The sequence below is a fragment of the Danio rerio genome, chromosome 10, assembly GCF_049306965.1.
Source record: "Danio rerio strain Tuebingen ecotype United States chromosome 10, GRCz12tu, whole genome shotgun sequence".
Classification (NCBI taxonomy): domain Eukaryota; kingdom Metazoa; phylum Chordata; class Actinopteri; order Cypriniformes; family Danionidae; genus Danio; species Danio rerio.
Window position 1 is genome coordinate 16,282,243 of NC_133185.1, and position 14,345 is coordinate 16,296,587.

A 14,345-nucleotide genomic window follows, 5' to 3' on the forward strand; every position below is an offset into this window, starting at 1 on the left:
AGAATGAAAGTAGTTTTTATTTTTTAAAAGCCATTTTAAGGTTAAAATTATTAGCCTCTGTAGGCTTTCTTTTTCTTTTTTCGATAGTCTACAGAACAAACCATCATTTATACAATAACCTACTTTCCCTAACCTGCCTAGTTAACCTAATTATCCCCGTTAAGCCTTTAAATGTCACTTTAAGCTGTATAGAAGTGTCTTAAAAATATCAAAAATATTATTTACTGCCATCATGGCAAAGATGGAATAAATCAGTTATTAAAAATGAGCTATTAAAACTATTATGTTTAGAAATGTATTGAAAAAAAAAAATCTTCTCTCCATTAAACAAAAATTGGAGGAAAAAACAAACAAGGGGTGATTAATTCAGGGGGGCTAATAATTCTAACTTCAACTTTATATATATATATATATATATATATATATATATATATATATATATATACACACACAAGCCCATGTGAACGCAGGGAGAACATGCAAACTCCACACAGAAATGCCAACGGATGCAGCTGAGGCTTGAACCAGCGACCTTTTTGCTGTGAGGCGACAGCACTACCTACTGTGCCACTGCATCGCCATACACAGTTGAAGTCAGAATTATTAGCCCCCTTAGATTTTTGTCTTCTTTTTTAAATATTTTCCAAATGATGTTTAACAGAGCAAGGGAATTTTCACAGTATGTCTGATAAAAAAAAATTTCTTCGGAAAAAAGTCTTTATTTGTTTTTTTTCGGCTAGAATAAATTATAGTTTATTCTAATAAATAAGTTTTTAATTTTTTAAACACTATTTTAGGGACAAATTATTTATCCCCTTTAGTTAACTTAATTAACCTAGTTAAGCCTTTAAATGTCCCTTTAAGCTGTATAGAAGTGTCTTGAAAAATATCTAGTAAAGTCTTATTTACAGTCATCATTTAAAGATAAAAGTAATCAGATACTAGAAATGAGTTATTAAAACTATTATGCTTAGAAATGTGTTTAAAAAAAGTATTTTCTCCATTAAACAGAATTTGGTGAAAAAATAAACAAGCTGTCTAATAATTCAGGGGGGCTAATAATTCTGACTTCAACTGTATATACTAGACAATAATGGTTAAATGATAAAATCAGATATTTTTAATTATATAAAATGCCAGCGTTAACAACTCCCACATGTGCCTTGATCTGTAAAAGGAGAGGGAAAATAGATCAACAGGGTTTTCATTTACTGTACAAGGGCAGAATGTTTTGTATTTTGGAGTGAAGGCGTTACACAGATTAATGTATTTTACAGTTTTGTAAGATGTCTTGGATGATTTTTTGATGATATCTGTATGACAAAAAGCAGTGTTTCATTAACCATAGACAGTGATCAAGGAGCCTTGTACACTTGTTTTGATTTTTTTAATTGGAACACGAGTGAGGTACACAGCCCCCTATATAGTCTATATGAAATTATTTGTTTGCTAACAAAAAATATATAGCTTATGTTTTTGTAACAAATAATAACAATTAAATAAAATGCATTGTATCAATTCGGAAACCAAATTAAATATGCATAGAAAGTACTGTAGCACAGGGTTTGAAGATAGGATTTACATCTGTTAGCGGAGACACATTTATGTGGCCAAACATAACAAATTTTCACAAATTAGATAGCTAACAGGAAAAAATAAATAAATAAATAAATAAATACATTATAAGTGACCAGGCGTTAACAGGCCCTATATTACATATTTGGGATGTCTTTTATTTTGTCTGGAAAAAGGTGTAGTTGCTGACTGGGAGTAGAAAAAGTTGGTCTGGGGAATTAAACGTTCATTTAACTTGGACGGTATGATTGGGCAATGAACATCATGATGTCAAAGTTAAATGAACTCTGAAGTTATAATGTTTAATGATCCAGACCAACTTTTTACTTCCAATCAGCAACTGCTTTCTCAAAGCTAATTTTATCCTGATAAATCTATCTATCTATCTATCTATCTATCTATCTATCTATCTATCTATCTATCTATCTATCTATCTATCTATCTATCTATATATATATATATATATATATATATATATATATATATATATCTGTCTGTCTGTCTCTCTGTCTTTCTATCTATCTATCTACCTATCCACAATATGCATTTATTACTGCAATGCTGTATACAGTTTAATGTAGGCTGCACACAACAAATTAGTTAATTCCCTGCTAGATGAAGCAATTAAATATGTGTGTAATGTCTTGTTGCACTGTATATGTGTCCATTGCTTACTCAAATGACTCAAATTCAAATTTCATTAATGGTATTTCCACAGGAACCCATTATTCCAAACAGCTCTATATTGGTTGTCATCTGATGACTTTGCTAATTGGACATGATGTGAACGCACCTTCACCCCTACAAAATAATAATTGAATAAATGCTATGATATAAAAGTGTGCAGAGTAAGGCATGATGTCTTCATGGACTCTACAGAAGAGAAATAAGTGTTTGTTTCCTAAGCATTAGTGCACGGATGGCTTGACAAACAACTGATTTAAACAGTGTGGTTGGAAATAAATTCAATTTGTGTGTCTTAGAGACTCTTGTTGCATCACATCAGCTGCAAGGTCGTTTATTTCATCCAGCCCTCAAACTGCATAATGTGAGGTTTTGGCGCATTGCATCAAAATGTTGTAAAATCCTCTAATTCTGTATATATCAGAACACATTCCAGTGAGTTCAGGAAGGAAGCTGTGAATGATTACGCTTTCCAACATTTGAAATGTTGCCTCTATGGTTGCTGCTAAAAATAACATTGACTTTCAGATGATGTCTACCTGGCCTGGCTCCAAATGACAAGAACCTGCAAAGGCATATGCCTCCCACCACCATATGCTTCTGTTTAAGGAGCAGGTCAAAAGTTAGAAAATAATAAAAAATTATTTCTTTGTATAGTGTCCACTTTTTTGTATAAGACAAATTAAGCAAAACAAGAGAAGAAAAATGCATAATAGGTCATTTTAATGAAATATGTGTCTCTTCGAAGTCATTCAATAATTTAAAGCATGTAATGATTCATTTGTACTTTTTATTGTTTTAACATTTATCTTTGAGTTTACATGGTAATGATCTAAAGGTTTTTTCTTAGTTTTTTTTTCTTCTTCTTGAGTACAAGTCTTGAGATTTGAAATGTTTAAAGGGTCTAAACTGTAGGCGAGGCAGTGGCACAGTAGGTAGTGCTGTCGCCTCAGAGCAAGAAGGTCGCTGGGTTGCTGGTTCAATCCTCGGCTCAGTTGGCGTTTCTGTGTGGAGTTTTCATGTTCTCCCTGCCTTCGCGTGGGTTTCCTCCAGGTGCTCTGGTTTCCCCCACAGTCCAAAGACATGTGGTACAGGTGAATTGGGTAAGCTAAATTGTCCGTAGTGTATGAGTGTGTATGTGTCTGTGGATGTTTCCCAGAGATGGGTTGCAGCTGGAAGGGCATCTGCTGTGTAAAAACTTGCTGGATAAGTTGGCGGTTCATTCCGCTGTGGCGATCCAGTATTAATAAAGGGACTAAGCCGACAAGAAAATTAATGAATTAAAAAAGCTTTACATTTTTAGCTAAAAATCTTAGATTAAATGTCCTCTGTAACATACATGTTCTTTACTGGTTTCTATATCTTTGCCATCATAATTATGTTGCAGCTTTGAAACCATTAAATTGTGGTTTAGGTTGACTTGTAAATATCAAAATATACTTTTTATTTTTTACACAGTACAACACATGAAACTTGTTTAAAAGTTGTAAAGAACACTTTATTGTAAAAAAAAAAAAAAGACTTTTGTAGATTTATAATCTTAATGGTTTTAAAAATGTATTAGATAATCAGTTTCTTTAATCACAGTTTTTCTCAGTGGCTTTGGTGCATTTCTTACAACACTATTTACATTTGCACAACAGTTAATGCATTTCTCAAAACAATTAGTCATTTGTGCACATCATAGTAGCAGTTTCTCATTCCTTCCCACAAACTGCAAAGGCTTTTGGACATGCATCAATTGCTTTCATACAACTCTCTGCTTTTTAAAACATTATCATTTGCTTATGTCATCTCAGTCAAAATTAACTAAACTTAGGAAGGCTGAATAGTGATTCCATATAAAACTAACAGTCCTCATTTCATTACCTTTAAGTCATTACATACAAAAAATGTTGAACTAGTTGTCAAAATCTGTCAAGCTAATTTTTTAAGTGAAGTTTATTCATAAACTAATTTCGAGAAGATCACATGCTTATGATTGCTTACAGCTGGACCAATTTATGATTCACCAATCAGACGATTACTAAGCCATTATAAATACCCCACATTCCAAATGACAGCCATCTTCGTTTTGAAGAATCCCCCTTTCCACCCCTACTCCTCCTTTCCTAGATGGGTGGCATGGTGGCCTAGCGGTTAACACTGTTACCTCACAGCAAGATGTAACTGGTTTTAGTCCTTCCCAAGCCAGCTGACGTTTCTGTGGGGAGTTTCCACGTTCTCCCCGTGCTCACATGGGTTTCACTCAGGTTTCCTGGTTTCCTCCCAGCGTCCAAAAACATGCAACTTAAGTTTATTGACTAATCCAAATCAGCACCATAGACATGGTAGTAAATAGTTATCTCTTAAAAGCAATCACTATCTGTTTATTAGCTACTACAGCAGGGGAGTTCCTGAGATCTACCTGAGCTTAACCTCGCCTTGCAAATGAAAGGGAGCCCCAGGCTCGAGGATCTTATGTGCTCAGGGCTCTCTCCTGGGACAGCAATCCAAACAAGGTTTATAATCAATCATAAGCTAAGTGTGAACTCTTGAAATCTTTTTTTTCCTTGAAAATGTCTTCTAAATTAAACAATTTAATGAATGATTTGCAGACCTGTGTATGTTGTAGGTTCAGTTCCAATATGTGCTGCAATAAATTGTTTACTGTTGTGCAAAACTCTATCTAAAGTGAGTTTATGTTTGTTGTAAATAAGTGTGTATTTATTATTTTGTACAATGCTGTGAATAAATTAAAATTCCAAGGAGCATATGCAGTAAACATGTGAAACATACATATTCAGTGTCTTGTACTCGTATACCTCACTAAATGCAGAGATGTCTAACTTAGTAGTTTTCAAATGGCTGTGCAAATAGACTTTTTTGCATTGGATAAAATGTACAGTACAGAGTAAACTATGCTGAAAACATGACAAATCCATTTGACTTTTCATCAAGACTTTTCATCTTGATGACACTGACACTTTCAATGTCATGAATACTTGCTTTTGAAGAATGAGCTATCCATTTTGAGCAAGTGACAAGCGTTTGCAGGTTATCAACTAGGTTTTGCAGTTTGCACTCATTGTTTTGATCTTCTCACCGTTAAACAGATATTGGGAAAAAAAATAACAAACTTCACACAGAAACACCAACTGACTCAGCTGAGGCTCAAACCTGGACCTTCTTGCTGTGAGGCGACAGCACTACTTACTGAGCAAGTGCGTCGCCCCATGTCAAAGATTAAAAAATATTATTGAAAATTTGTTATAAAAACTATTACATTTTTCAGTGTATTTTTTTTTTTCTATTACTGTTATTATTTGTAAAGGACCTGCATAATGAGCCATTTAATAACAATTATTTTAAAAACATAAAGAGAGTCATTAAGCACAGTTAATTAATCATGTAAAGTATCATTACTAGTATTGAAAAGTTTACAATTTCAAACCATTTCATATATACAAACCGTGAGCAACGATGCAAAAGTAGCAAAGCTACTTTACAGGCCAGCTTCCATTTCCTCTCCATACTTTTGGAGGTCAGCTCTGGTTTTATAAGTTCTGGCCTTTGACATCATTAACAAGACCATGTTGCCTTTTGACCTTGTGGAGGGCTTTAGCACATGTGACAGCTGGAGACACACGGTCAGCTAGAACAAATAACCATAATCCTCCTGGTATACCTGTACGCCCTTGGGAACTATCATATTAAGGAAGCTGCACTGCATCTTCAACATAACAGATTGGTTGCTTTTAAAGAGCCTTAGATAATAATTTGGCAAAAAGGTGGTGTGTTTATTTCTGGTGGAAATGATAAGAAAGATGTGAGATTTGCACCACTATAAGATTAACACTGACATATGATTAAACTGAGGACCATTCAAAACAGTTTAATGGCATGCCAGCCAGATGCTTTCTATTGAGCCTCGTATTTGTCAGCTGTCTTCAGAAATGCGGGATCTGAATATAATCTGTGCTCTGAAAATATCTATCTGTAAATTCCCAACTTGATTACTTGATTGGAAGCTGATTGCAATATTTTGTTTGCACAATGTGCCAAATGAAGGAACTAACCAAATCATTTGTCTTTAATAGATAAGTTCCTTTACAGAGGGCTCTGTTTTTACCTTTTATTAAAATGGTGTATGCCTTGAATTACTGTTTGATTAAAATAGATAGTAGAGGAGCAGTTAAAATAATTACAATAATTACAATTCATTCAAAATTCAAAATTCATTTTCTCCTTTGTCACATTCCAAAGCTTTATTTATTTATTTATTCATTCATTCATTCATTCATTCATTCATTCATTCATTCATTCATTCATTCATTCATTCATTTTGTAAATTAATTTAATTTACATTGAAATGTAAAAAAGGAAATAAAGCAGTCAACTCTCTATTTATATATTGTTTGATATATTTCAGCACGTATGTATTATGCTACATTTATATAGTTAAAGTAATATGTATTATGTTATATACGATAGTAATGGTTAACATTAAGGTCTTACTTGTTAACATTGTTTCAAGAGTTCACACTTAGCTGATGATTGATTATAAGCTTGTTTGGCATGCTGTCCCAGGAGAGAGCCCTGAGCTCATAAGATCCTCGAGCCCGGGGCTCCCTCCCGTTGCAAGGCAGAAGGGAATTTTGGGCTCAGGTAGATCTTGAGAACTCCCTTGTTATAGTAACTAATAAACAGACAGTTATTGCTCTTAAGACATAACTACATACTAGGAGCATGTATATGGTGCTGATTTGGATTAGTCAATCAACTTAAGTTGCATGTTTTTGGATGGTGGGAGGAAACCGGGGGAACTGGGAGAAACCCCAGTAAGCATGGGGAGAAAGTGCAAACTCCACACAGAAACATCTGCTGGTTTGGTAAAGCCTGGAACCAGAGACGTTCTTGCTGTGAGGCAACAGTGCTAAGCACTGGGCCACCGTGTCACCCATCTAGGAAGAAGGAGGAGTAAGGGTGGGGGGGATTCTTCAAAATGAAGATAGCAGTGAAATTAAACCAAGGGTATTTGTTGTAGTTTAGGAATTGTCTGATTGGTGCATTGAGAACTGGATGATGCAGATCAGCCGCTAGCAATCATAAGCATGTGATCTTCTTGAAATGAGTTTATAAATAAACGTCACTTATTGCATTAGCTGCAATAAGGCCCAATATGTGTTTTAGAGCATCTTGAGCAATCTTTGTCAACATTAGTTAGTGATAAAAAAGTGTTCACTGTTTATATTGTCTTAGTTTTTGTTAAAAGATAAATGTGAATTTGAAATGAATTAGCAAATGTTGTAAATTTAATAAGAATGATTTTTAAATGCTGTCCATTCTTTAAAAAAAAAAAAAATAAGAAGGTGAAAAAACAGGCAGTAAGGTAACACTTGCGAGATACTCCTAGTCTTAGCAACTGGATGAATGTAAAGGAGGATTGAGCAAAATTGTTTCTTCTCTATAACTAATGTTCTCAACTCGCAGCAATAAAACTTTACAATGAGTGCAACAGTTTCTATTCTATAGTTTATTATTATAATTTTTCATTTTCCACATCTGCAATTCCTGTATTTTGCCATTGTTTTGCAGTCCACTTAGAATCCAACATGGAAATCAATGTTTTCTTTATTGGCATTGATTGTTTTGAAATTTAAATGTCATTACCATGCCTGTGTTTTAATTTCTGTAATAAATATGGCTGTCAAGCCAGGATCTTGATGATTTATTGTGGGTATGTTGTTTACATGAAGAAATCTGTGTTACAAGTTAAACAAAAATTCTATTAAACAATTATATTTTGAATTTAAATATTTTTTTGTCTTGCGTTTACATTAATTTTACATTTAAATAGCCAAAATTACAAGTTTCAGTATTTTAAATGCGATTAATCGCGATATATTTTTTAAAAAAAAAGGTGCGATTAATTAGTTAATATATATATATATATATATATATATATATATATATATATATATATATATATATATATATATATATATATATATATATAATCTTTTTTATCTTGATATATAGTGCATCATTTTCTTTTCATCTGAAAATGACAGTTAATGCAAGTAAAACTTGTTTTGCATGAAAAATTAATAAGGTAATATGTGTGTTTATTTGATAATTTTTGAGAAATCATGGATTACACATTGAAAGTATATGAATTACAGTTCATTTTTATGGGGTAAAAAAATTAACCCTTATGCAATGTTTAAATTTATTACCCCTTTGTGATGTTCTGGGTGAAAACATTTACTAAATTAGTTTTTCTCAGTGGCTTTGGTGCATTTCTCACAACACTATTTACATTTGCACAACAGTTAATGCATTTCTTAAAACAATTAGTCATTTGTGCACATCACAGTAGCAGTTTCTCATTCCTTCCAACAAACTGCAAAGGCTTTTGGACATGCATCAATTGCTTTCATACAACTCTCTGCTGTTTATAACATTATTATTTGTATATATCATCTCAGTCAAAATGAACAACTTGTGAATGCTGAATAGTCGTTGCATATAAAACTAGTAGTCCTCATTTCGTCACTTGAGTCATTACATACAAAAATGTTGAACTAGTTATCAAAATCAGTCAAACAACTTTTATAAAATAAATTAATTTTTTTTCTTGAAAATGTCTTCTAAATTGAACAATTTTATAAATGATTTACAGACCTATGTATGTTGTAGATGCAGTTTCAATATGTACGGCAATATTGTTTACATTTGTGCACAACTCTACCCAAAGGAAGTTTGTTTGTTGTAAATAAGGGTGTGTTTATTCTTTTGTACAATGCTGTGAATAAATTAGAATTGTAAAGAGCATTTGCAGTAAAAATGTGAAACATACATATTCAGTGTCTTGTACTCAAGTAACACACTAAATGCAGTGATGTCTAACTTTACTGTAGTTTTCAAATTGCTGTGCAAATAGTATATAGTGCTGTCTTGAGCATGTTCAGGACGGGTCACCCAAATCTGTATATATCTTCCATATGTATTACTTTTTATATTGAAAATATTTGTGTGTATGTTTTTTTTTTCAGCCAATCATCCTTTATGAATTTGCCAATTAAAGAGTTAAAACTCTGTATTTTTTAAAGCAATTTAGTAGTTTTGATCAGGACTGAGGTTGATAAACAGATTTATTTAAATATATATATATATATATATATATATATATATATATATATATATATATATATATATATATATATATATATATATATATATATATATATATATATATATATATATCAGATGTATTTTTACAGCCATTTCATTTGGTGAATGTTTTCATCCTGAACATAACAAAAGAGTAAATTCACCCTGAGTGTATGTTGAGTTTTTTGTTTTAATTCAAAGCATTTTTTTTTTCAAAATATGTGTCAAAATAATATTTGTCAGCAAAAATCATTCTGCTAGCTGAAACCAAGAAAAAGTACTGACTCAAAAATCACCCCGGATAAAGACATTTTAACAGTATATAAGGGTTAATTCTTTTACTGTCAATGTCATGCGGTCCTTTAAAAAGTTCTATAAAAGTAAAATCTTGATATAGATAAATTCATCTTGATATCTTGATTTATCTTGATCTTGCTGGGGCAGTTGGCATTTTTGTTAAAGTTTGCATGTTCTCCCTGTGTTGGCGTGGGTTTCCTCGAGGTGCTTTTGTTTCTCCCACAGTCCAAGGACATGCACTAAAGGTGAATTGAGTAAGCTAAAGTGTATGTGTGCATGTCCTGGATCTCCAGGTTGGGAGTTACAAACCATCTCATAAAAAATGTAAAAATACCAACATGGTGCGGCTAAATATAACTTTTGAAATTAATGGCCTTATAAATTAAATTAATTAAATTATATTTAATGCAAGTAAAACTTGTTTTGCATGAACAGTTCTTAAATTAATAATAATGTTATTTTGATATAAATATATATATATATATATATATATATATATATATTAATTTTTTTATTTTTTTATTTTTTTTGACAAATTGTGAGTTATAAATTCACAGAAAATTAATTACAGTTCTTTATGATGGAGTAAAAAACTTACATTATTTAATGTAGTCCTATAAATTCACAAGTAAAATATCTTTGAAAAAAATGACCTGTAATTCTGATCCCAGCAATGTTGACTACTGTTGAGAATTTAATGGTCATTTTGTCACTCTAATGTTTAAAACCACTTTCCTCTTCTCTGTGAACTTATTTTTATATTTCCAATGCCAGGTCTACCAAAAACCCCATCAAACAATTTCTATTTTTTTTTCAGGCCTGTACGACAAAGCACAAGAGCACCAGCCCACAGAATAAATGACCCTGCTCTCTCCAAAGGACTCCATTCATCCCCTCACCTGGACACCCTAAACGGCCATTAACGGCTGCCTATTCAGACTCCTGCACCCTCATTAGACTTCCAGAAAAGCCATCGGATCCACACGCTTCCGACATTCTGCTGTGCAAGGTCTCATCACGGTGATATTTATAACCTCATGTTCATTTCAAAGTAATGAGAAATCTCTAATAGTCTAATTCAGCACATGACTCGGACCGACGCGCGGCAGTGATGTAATCCCAAGGTGAGTGTACATCTTCCAAAATCATTGTTATGCCTTTGTTTGAAGATAGTACTGATGGTATGGGTGATATAGTCCAGCTGTTTTTAATCAAAAAGTGAGATTGCTGATTTCCATATCCCATTTAGAAAACTAATGGAGCTCATCTTAGCTTCTGAGCCAATGAATACAAATGGTAATTAACATAAATGCGATCAGTATTTTGAACAGACCATTGAATAACAGAGAGGTATTAGCGAGCTTACTGTACTGAAGAAGAGGATCAAATATGGAAGTTTTTTCAAACTCTGAGGTTTTGCCCAAAATAACAATGATCTGAAGCAGAAGAAAGGCTTGTATCAATCATCAGTAAATGGGGATACACTGAAATAAAGAAAGCAGATATGATATACTGTACAGTAAGAAAGACTGGGAAGATTATAGTCTCAAATGACCATATGTTGACAGTCTGTTCCCTGATCTTCTTTATCTCACATAAATTGGCAAGAGCGGGCTAAAACAGTCACATCCAGTCATGCTGCACTGTAAAAAACTGTTCATTAATTGGATATTCATGATTCATTGTATTATTGTTGATATGAAATGTATTCAACTTTGAAGATTAACAAAGTGACTTCTTTTAACATTTTATGTAATTGTAAACAATATATTATATGATAGAGAGGTACAATCTGTAAAGAAGCAATATACTGGCTGTTTATTACCAGCTTTTATAACCAAATTTGTGTCATTTAAAATACGAATCCAGACAATATATCACTTCAGACTATTAAAAATCTCAAGAAAGATCATTTTTTAAAAATGTTTCAACATCAAAAATTGTCGGGGTAAAGATCAAGTTTTCAAATTCTCAATTCAAAAGTATAAATAAATGAAAAAGTACAGTTGCGGTTATATTTAATAAACTGTTTAGCTTTTATTAAGTTCTACATTAACTTGTGTTATCCTTGAACTGGTTAAGTCTTATTTAAATGTGCTGTATGTAAGTTGTTGACTCTTCTAAAGCATAAAATTAGCATAATATGTTTGCAGATATTTCCAAAGACATGCGGTACAGGTGAATTGGGTAGACTAAATTGTCAATAGTGTATGAGTGTGAATAAGAGCGAATGGCTGTTTCCCAGAAATGCATTGCAGCTCTAAGGGCATCCGCGTTGTTGTGCTGGATAAGTTGGCAGTTCCTTCTGCTGTGGCGACCCTGGATTAGTAAAGGGACTAAGCCGAGAAGAAAATGAATGAATAAATGAACCTCTTTAACATTAATAAATGTACATGCTAAATCACTGCTACAGTATGTATTGAGTAACAGTTTTAAAGTTCAGTTTCAAATGGTTTATTTTATTTTCAAGATCTGAGGTGAACTATCTGCTTCTGCTTTCAGTAGTATGGCAATAAATGTCATATAAAATGGCATTCAAACTCACATTATTAGCATTTCACACTGAATAAAGCAAAATAGGTGTACCTGGGGTTATCATTGTCAATTTATCCTGTTGTTCAGCCACAAGAAATAGAAGACGTTTCTAAAATACAAAGGTGTTGGTTCAGGTGTTAGTAAAATTATCAGGTGTTGGTTAAAACAAAAACTCAATTTAATAATAAAAATATTTCTTCTATCGCATGCCGTTGTTTTTATTTAGAACATGGCTTAAATCAGCCTTCAGGCTAGATGTCAAGCTTGCTCCTGTTGGTGTCCTCAATCTGGCAACCTTAGCTTGTGTGTGTTTTGAATCAGGTGTGCAATATCTACTTCAACCACTGGATGTCAAACATACATACTGTACCTTTAATAAATATTAATGCCACCATATTGAATAGTTTTGCCTAAAATGTTGCCCTTGAGCTTCCATTTTCATTTTCCATTGAGTTCTATTTTGTAGTTGAAAGGGTATGTAAATGCCCCATTAACTGATATTGTTTGTTAAATTTCTAAAGAATTTGGTTTTTCAATCGCAATGTGTATTATTCAACATTTGCCTCTTGAATTAGCATCGGCTTTGCTTTACTTACTGTAGCTAAATGACATACAGCAGGATCTATATTTATATGTGATTTTGTCACTTTAGTTACTATTTCATTTATTTGAGAGAAAAAAAATATTGTTTGCAGAATTGGAACACATTTTGTGATACTAGTGCACAAGTTCAGTGAATATGTAACAACATATTATGTCGTTCTTCAAGAAAGAACAAGTATGTTTCTATTATCCACTACAGAGCTCGCTGTAAAACCAAGTCATTTCACAGCCATCATGGTGATGTCCCTGGGAAGCTATTTTCTATAAAGCTAATAGGCAAGGGGTCAGGGTTTAGCTGGTTAGCACTAACCCCTGCTGTGGGATGTCATAACTACACCATCTGGCACACAAAGCATTGTTTTTCATTGAGCTGCAAGAAAGATACATGACATATTGTAGTTTTGTACAACATCTATAATAAAATAACTAGTTTGGGTGGCTTATTTGGGCCTGTTTAGTAGTTTGACAAAGCTCAACCAATAGTCTGATTTGAAAAAAGACACAGTTTTTTTTTTTACCACAGCAGAATAAGGAAGTGTACCCAAACCTGTATTCATTATTACCCTCCCCATAAGGCCTCTTTTATGAGTGAAATCAATTTTTATTACATGAATTCAATCCCTTCATGTGTGGTTCTCCAAACCCTCTCATTAACAGTGCAGCTGTTCAATAAAGACAAACTGCACATCCTTAGTGACCGATTTGTATAAGTGTAAATCAGAGGAGTCAGATCTGAGAAGCTGCTCTGTAATTTAGCAGATAACACAGTTGAAGTCAGCAGGGGAATACAGGACCAAATAATCAAGGTGAAAAAATTGTCCTTTTGAAGTTTGCCAGCAGCTGCGGCCTTATTTACAGAATGTTTCAAGAGGGTGAAGTCATTACACCAACTTTAATTTCCAACAATAAACAGCCTCTTCATAAACATGACAGAACATGGTTTCTTCCAGTTGAGGGAGTGCTTTTTAGAGGGAATAAAAGATTAAAGTGTGTACCGCCCATCTGGAGGATACAGCAGCAACCACAAGTGTACCAGTTTATTGGTGAAGAAAAGATTGATTAAGCCAATCAGGTGAGATGTTAAACTGAGTTCCTCACTCACTGGGGTCTTTTAAAATCCATTAGCACTTCTTATAAGTTAGTAGTGTTCACACACAATGACAGGGACGGTCAGTCAGTCGCTCACACCAACAACCAGAAGTCAGAATGATGGCAGATTCAATAAGTTCAAAGGTAGCTTTTGCAAACTTATTATTATTATTATTTTAACCTTTATTTTACCAGGAAAGACACATTGAGATTAAAAATCTATTTTACAAGAGCGTCCTGGCCAAGATTAGGCAGTACACAAGTCACGAGTCCAACAGACAACAAACAAAAAACTATTTACTGTTAACATGAATCACACTGACAAACTATTCTTACCACCTACAAACCTGTTTCAACTTCTAAATCATTTATAGTCTTTTTAAAAGCAAACTGAAAATAAAAGCACT

General features: G+C 33.1%; 1 long non-coding RNA gene across 1 annotated transcript in view; it reads left to right on the top strand.

Annotated features, from left to right (window-relative positions):
• The window catches only part of LOC141376324 (uncharacterized), a 356,966-nt gene extending 344,520 nt beyond the window's left edge, over window positions 1–12,446 (top strand). Inside the window, exon 4 of the long non-coding RNA XR_012386176.1 lies at window positions 10,529–12,446. This is a non-coding gene — a long non-coding RNA (uncharacterized lncRNA). The remainder of the gene's footprint in view (window positions 1–10,528) is intronic.
• The last annotated feature ends 1,899 nt before the right edge of the window (window positions 12,447–14,345 follow it).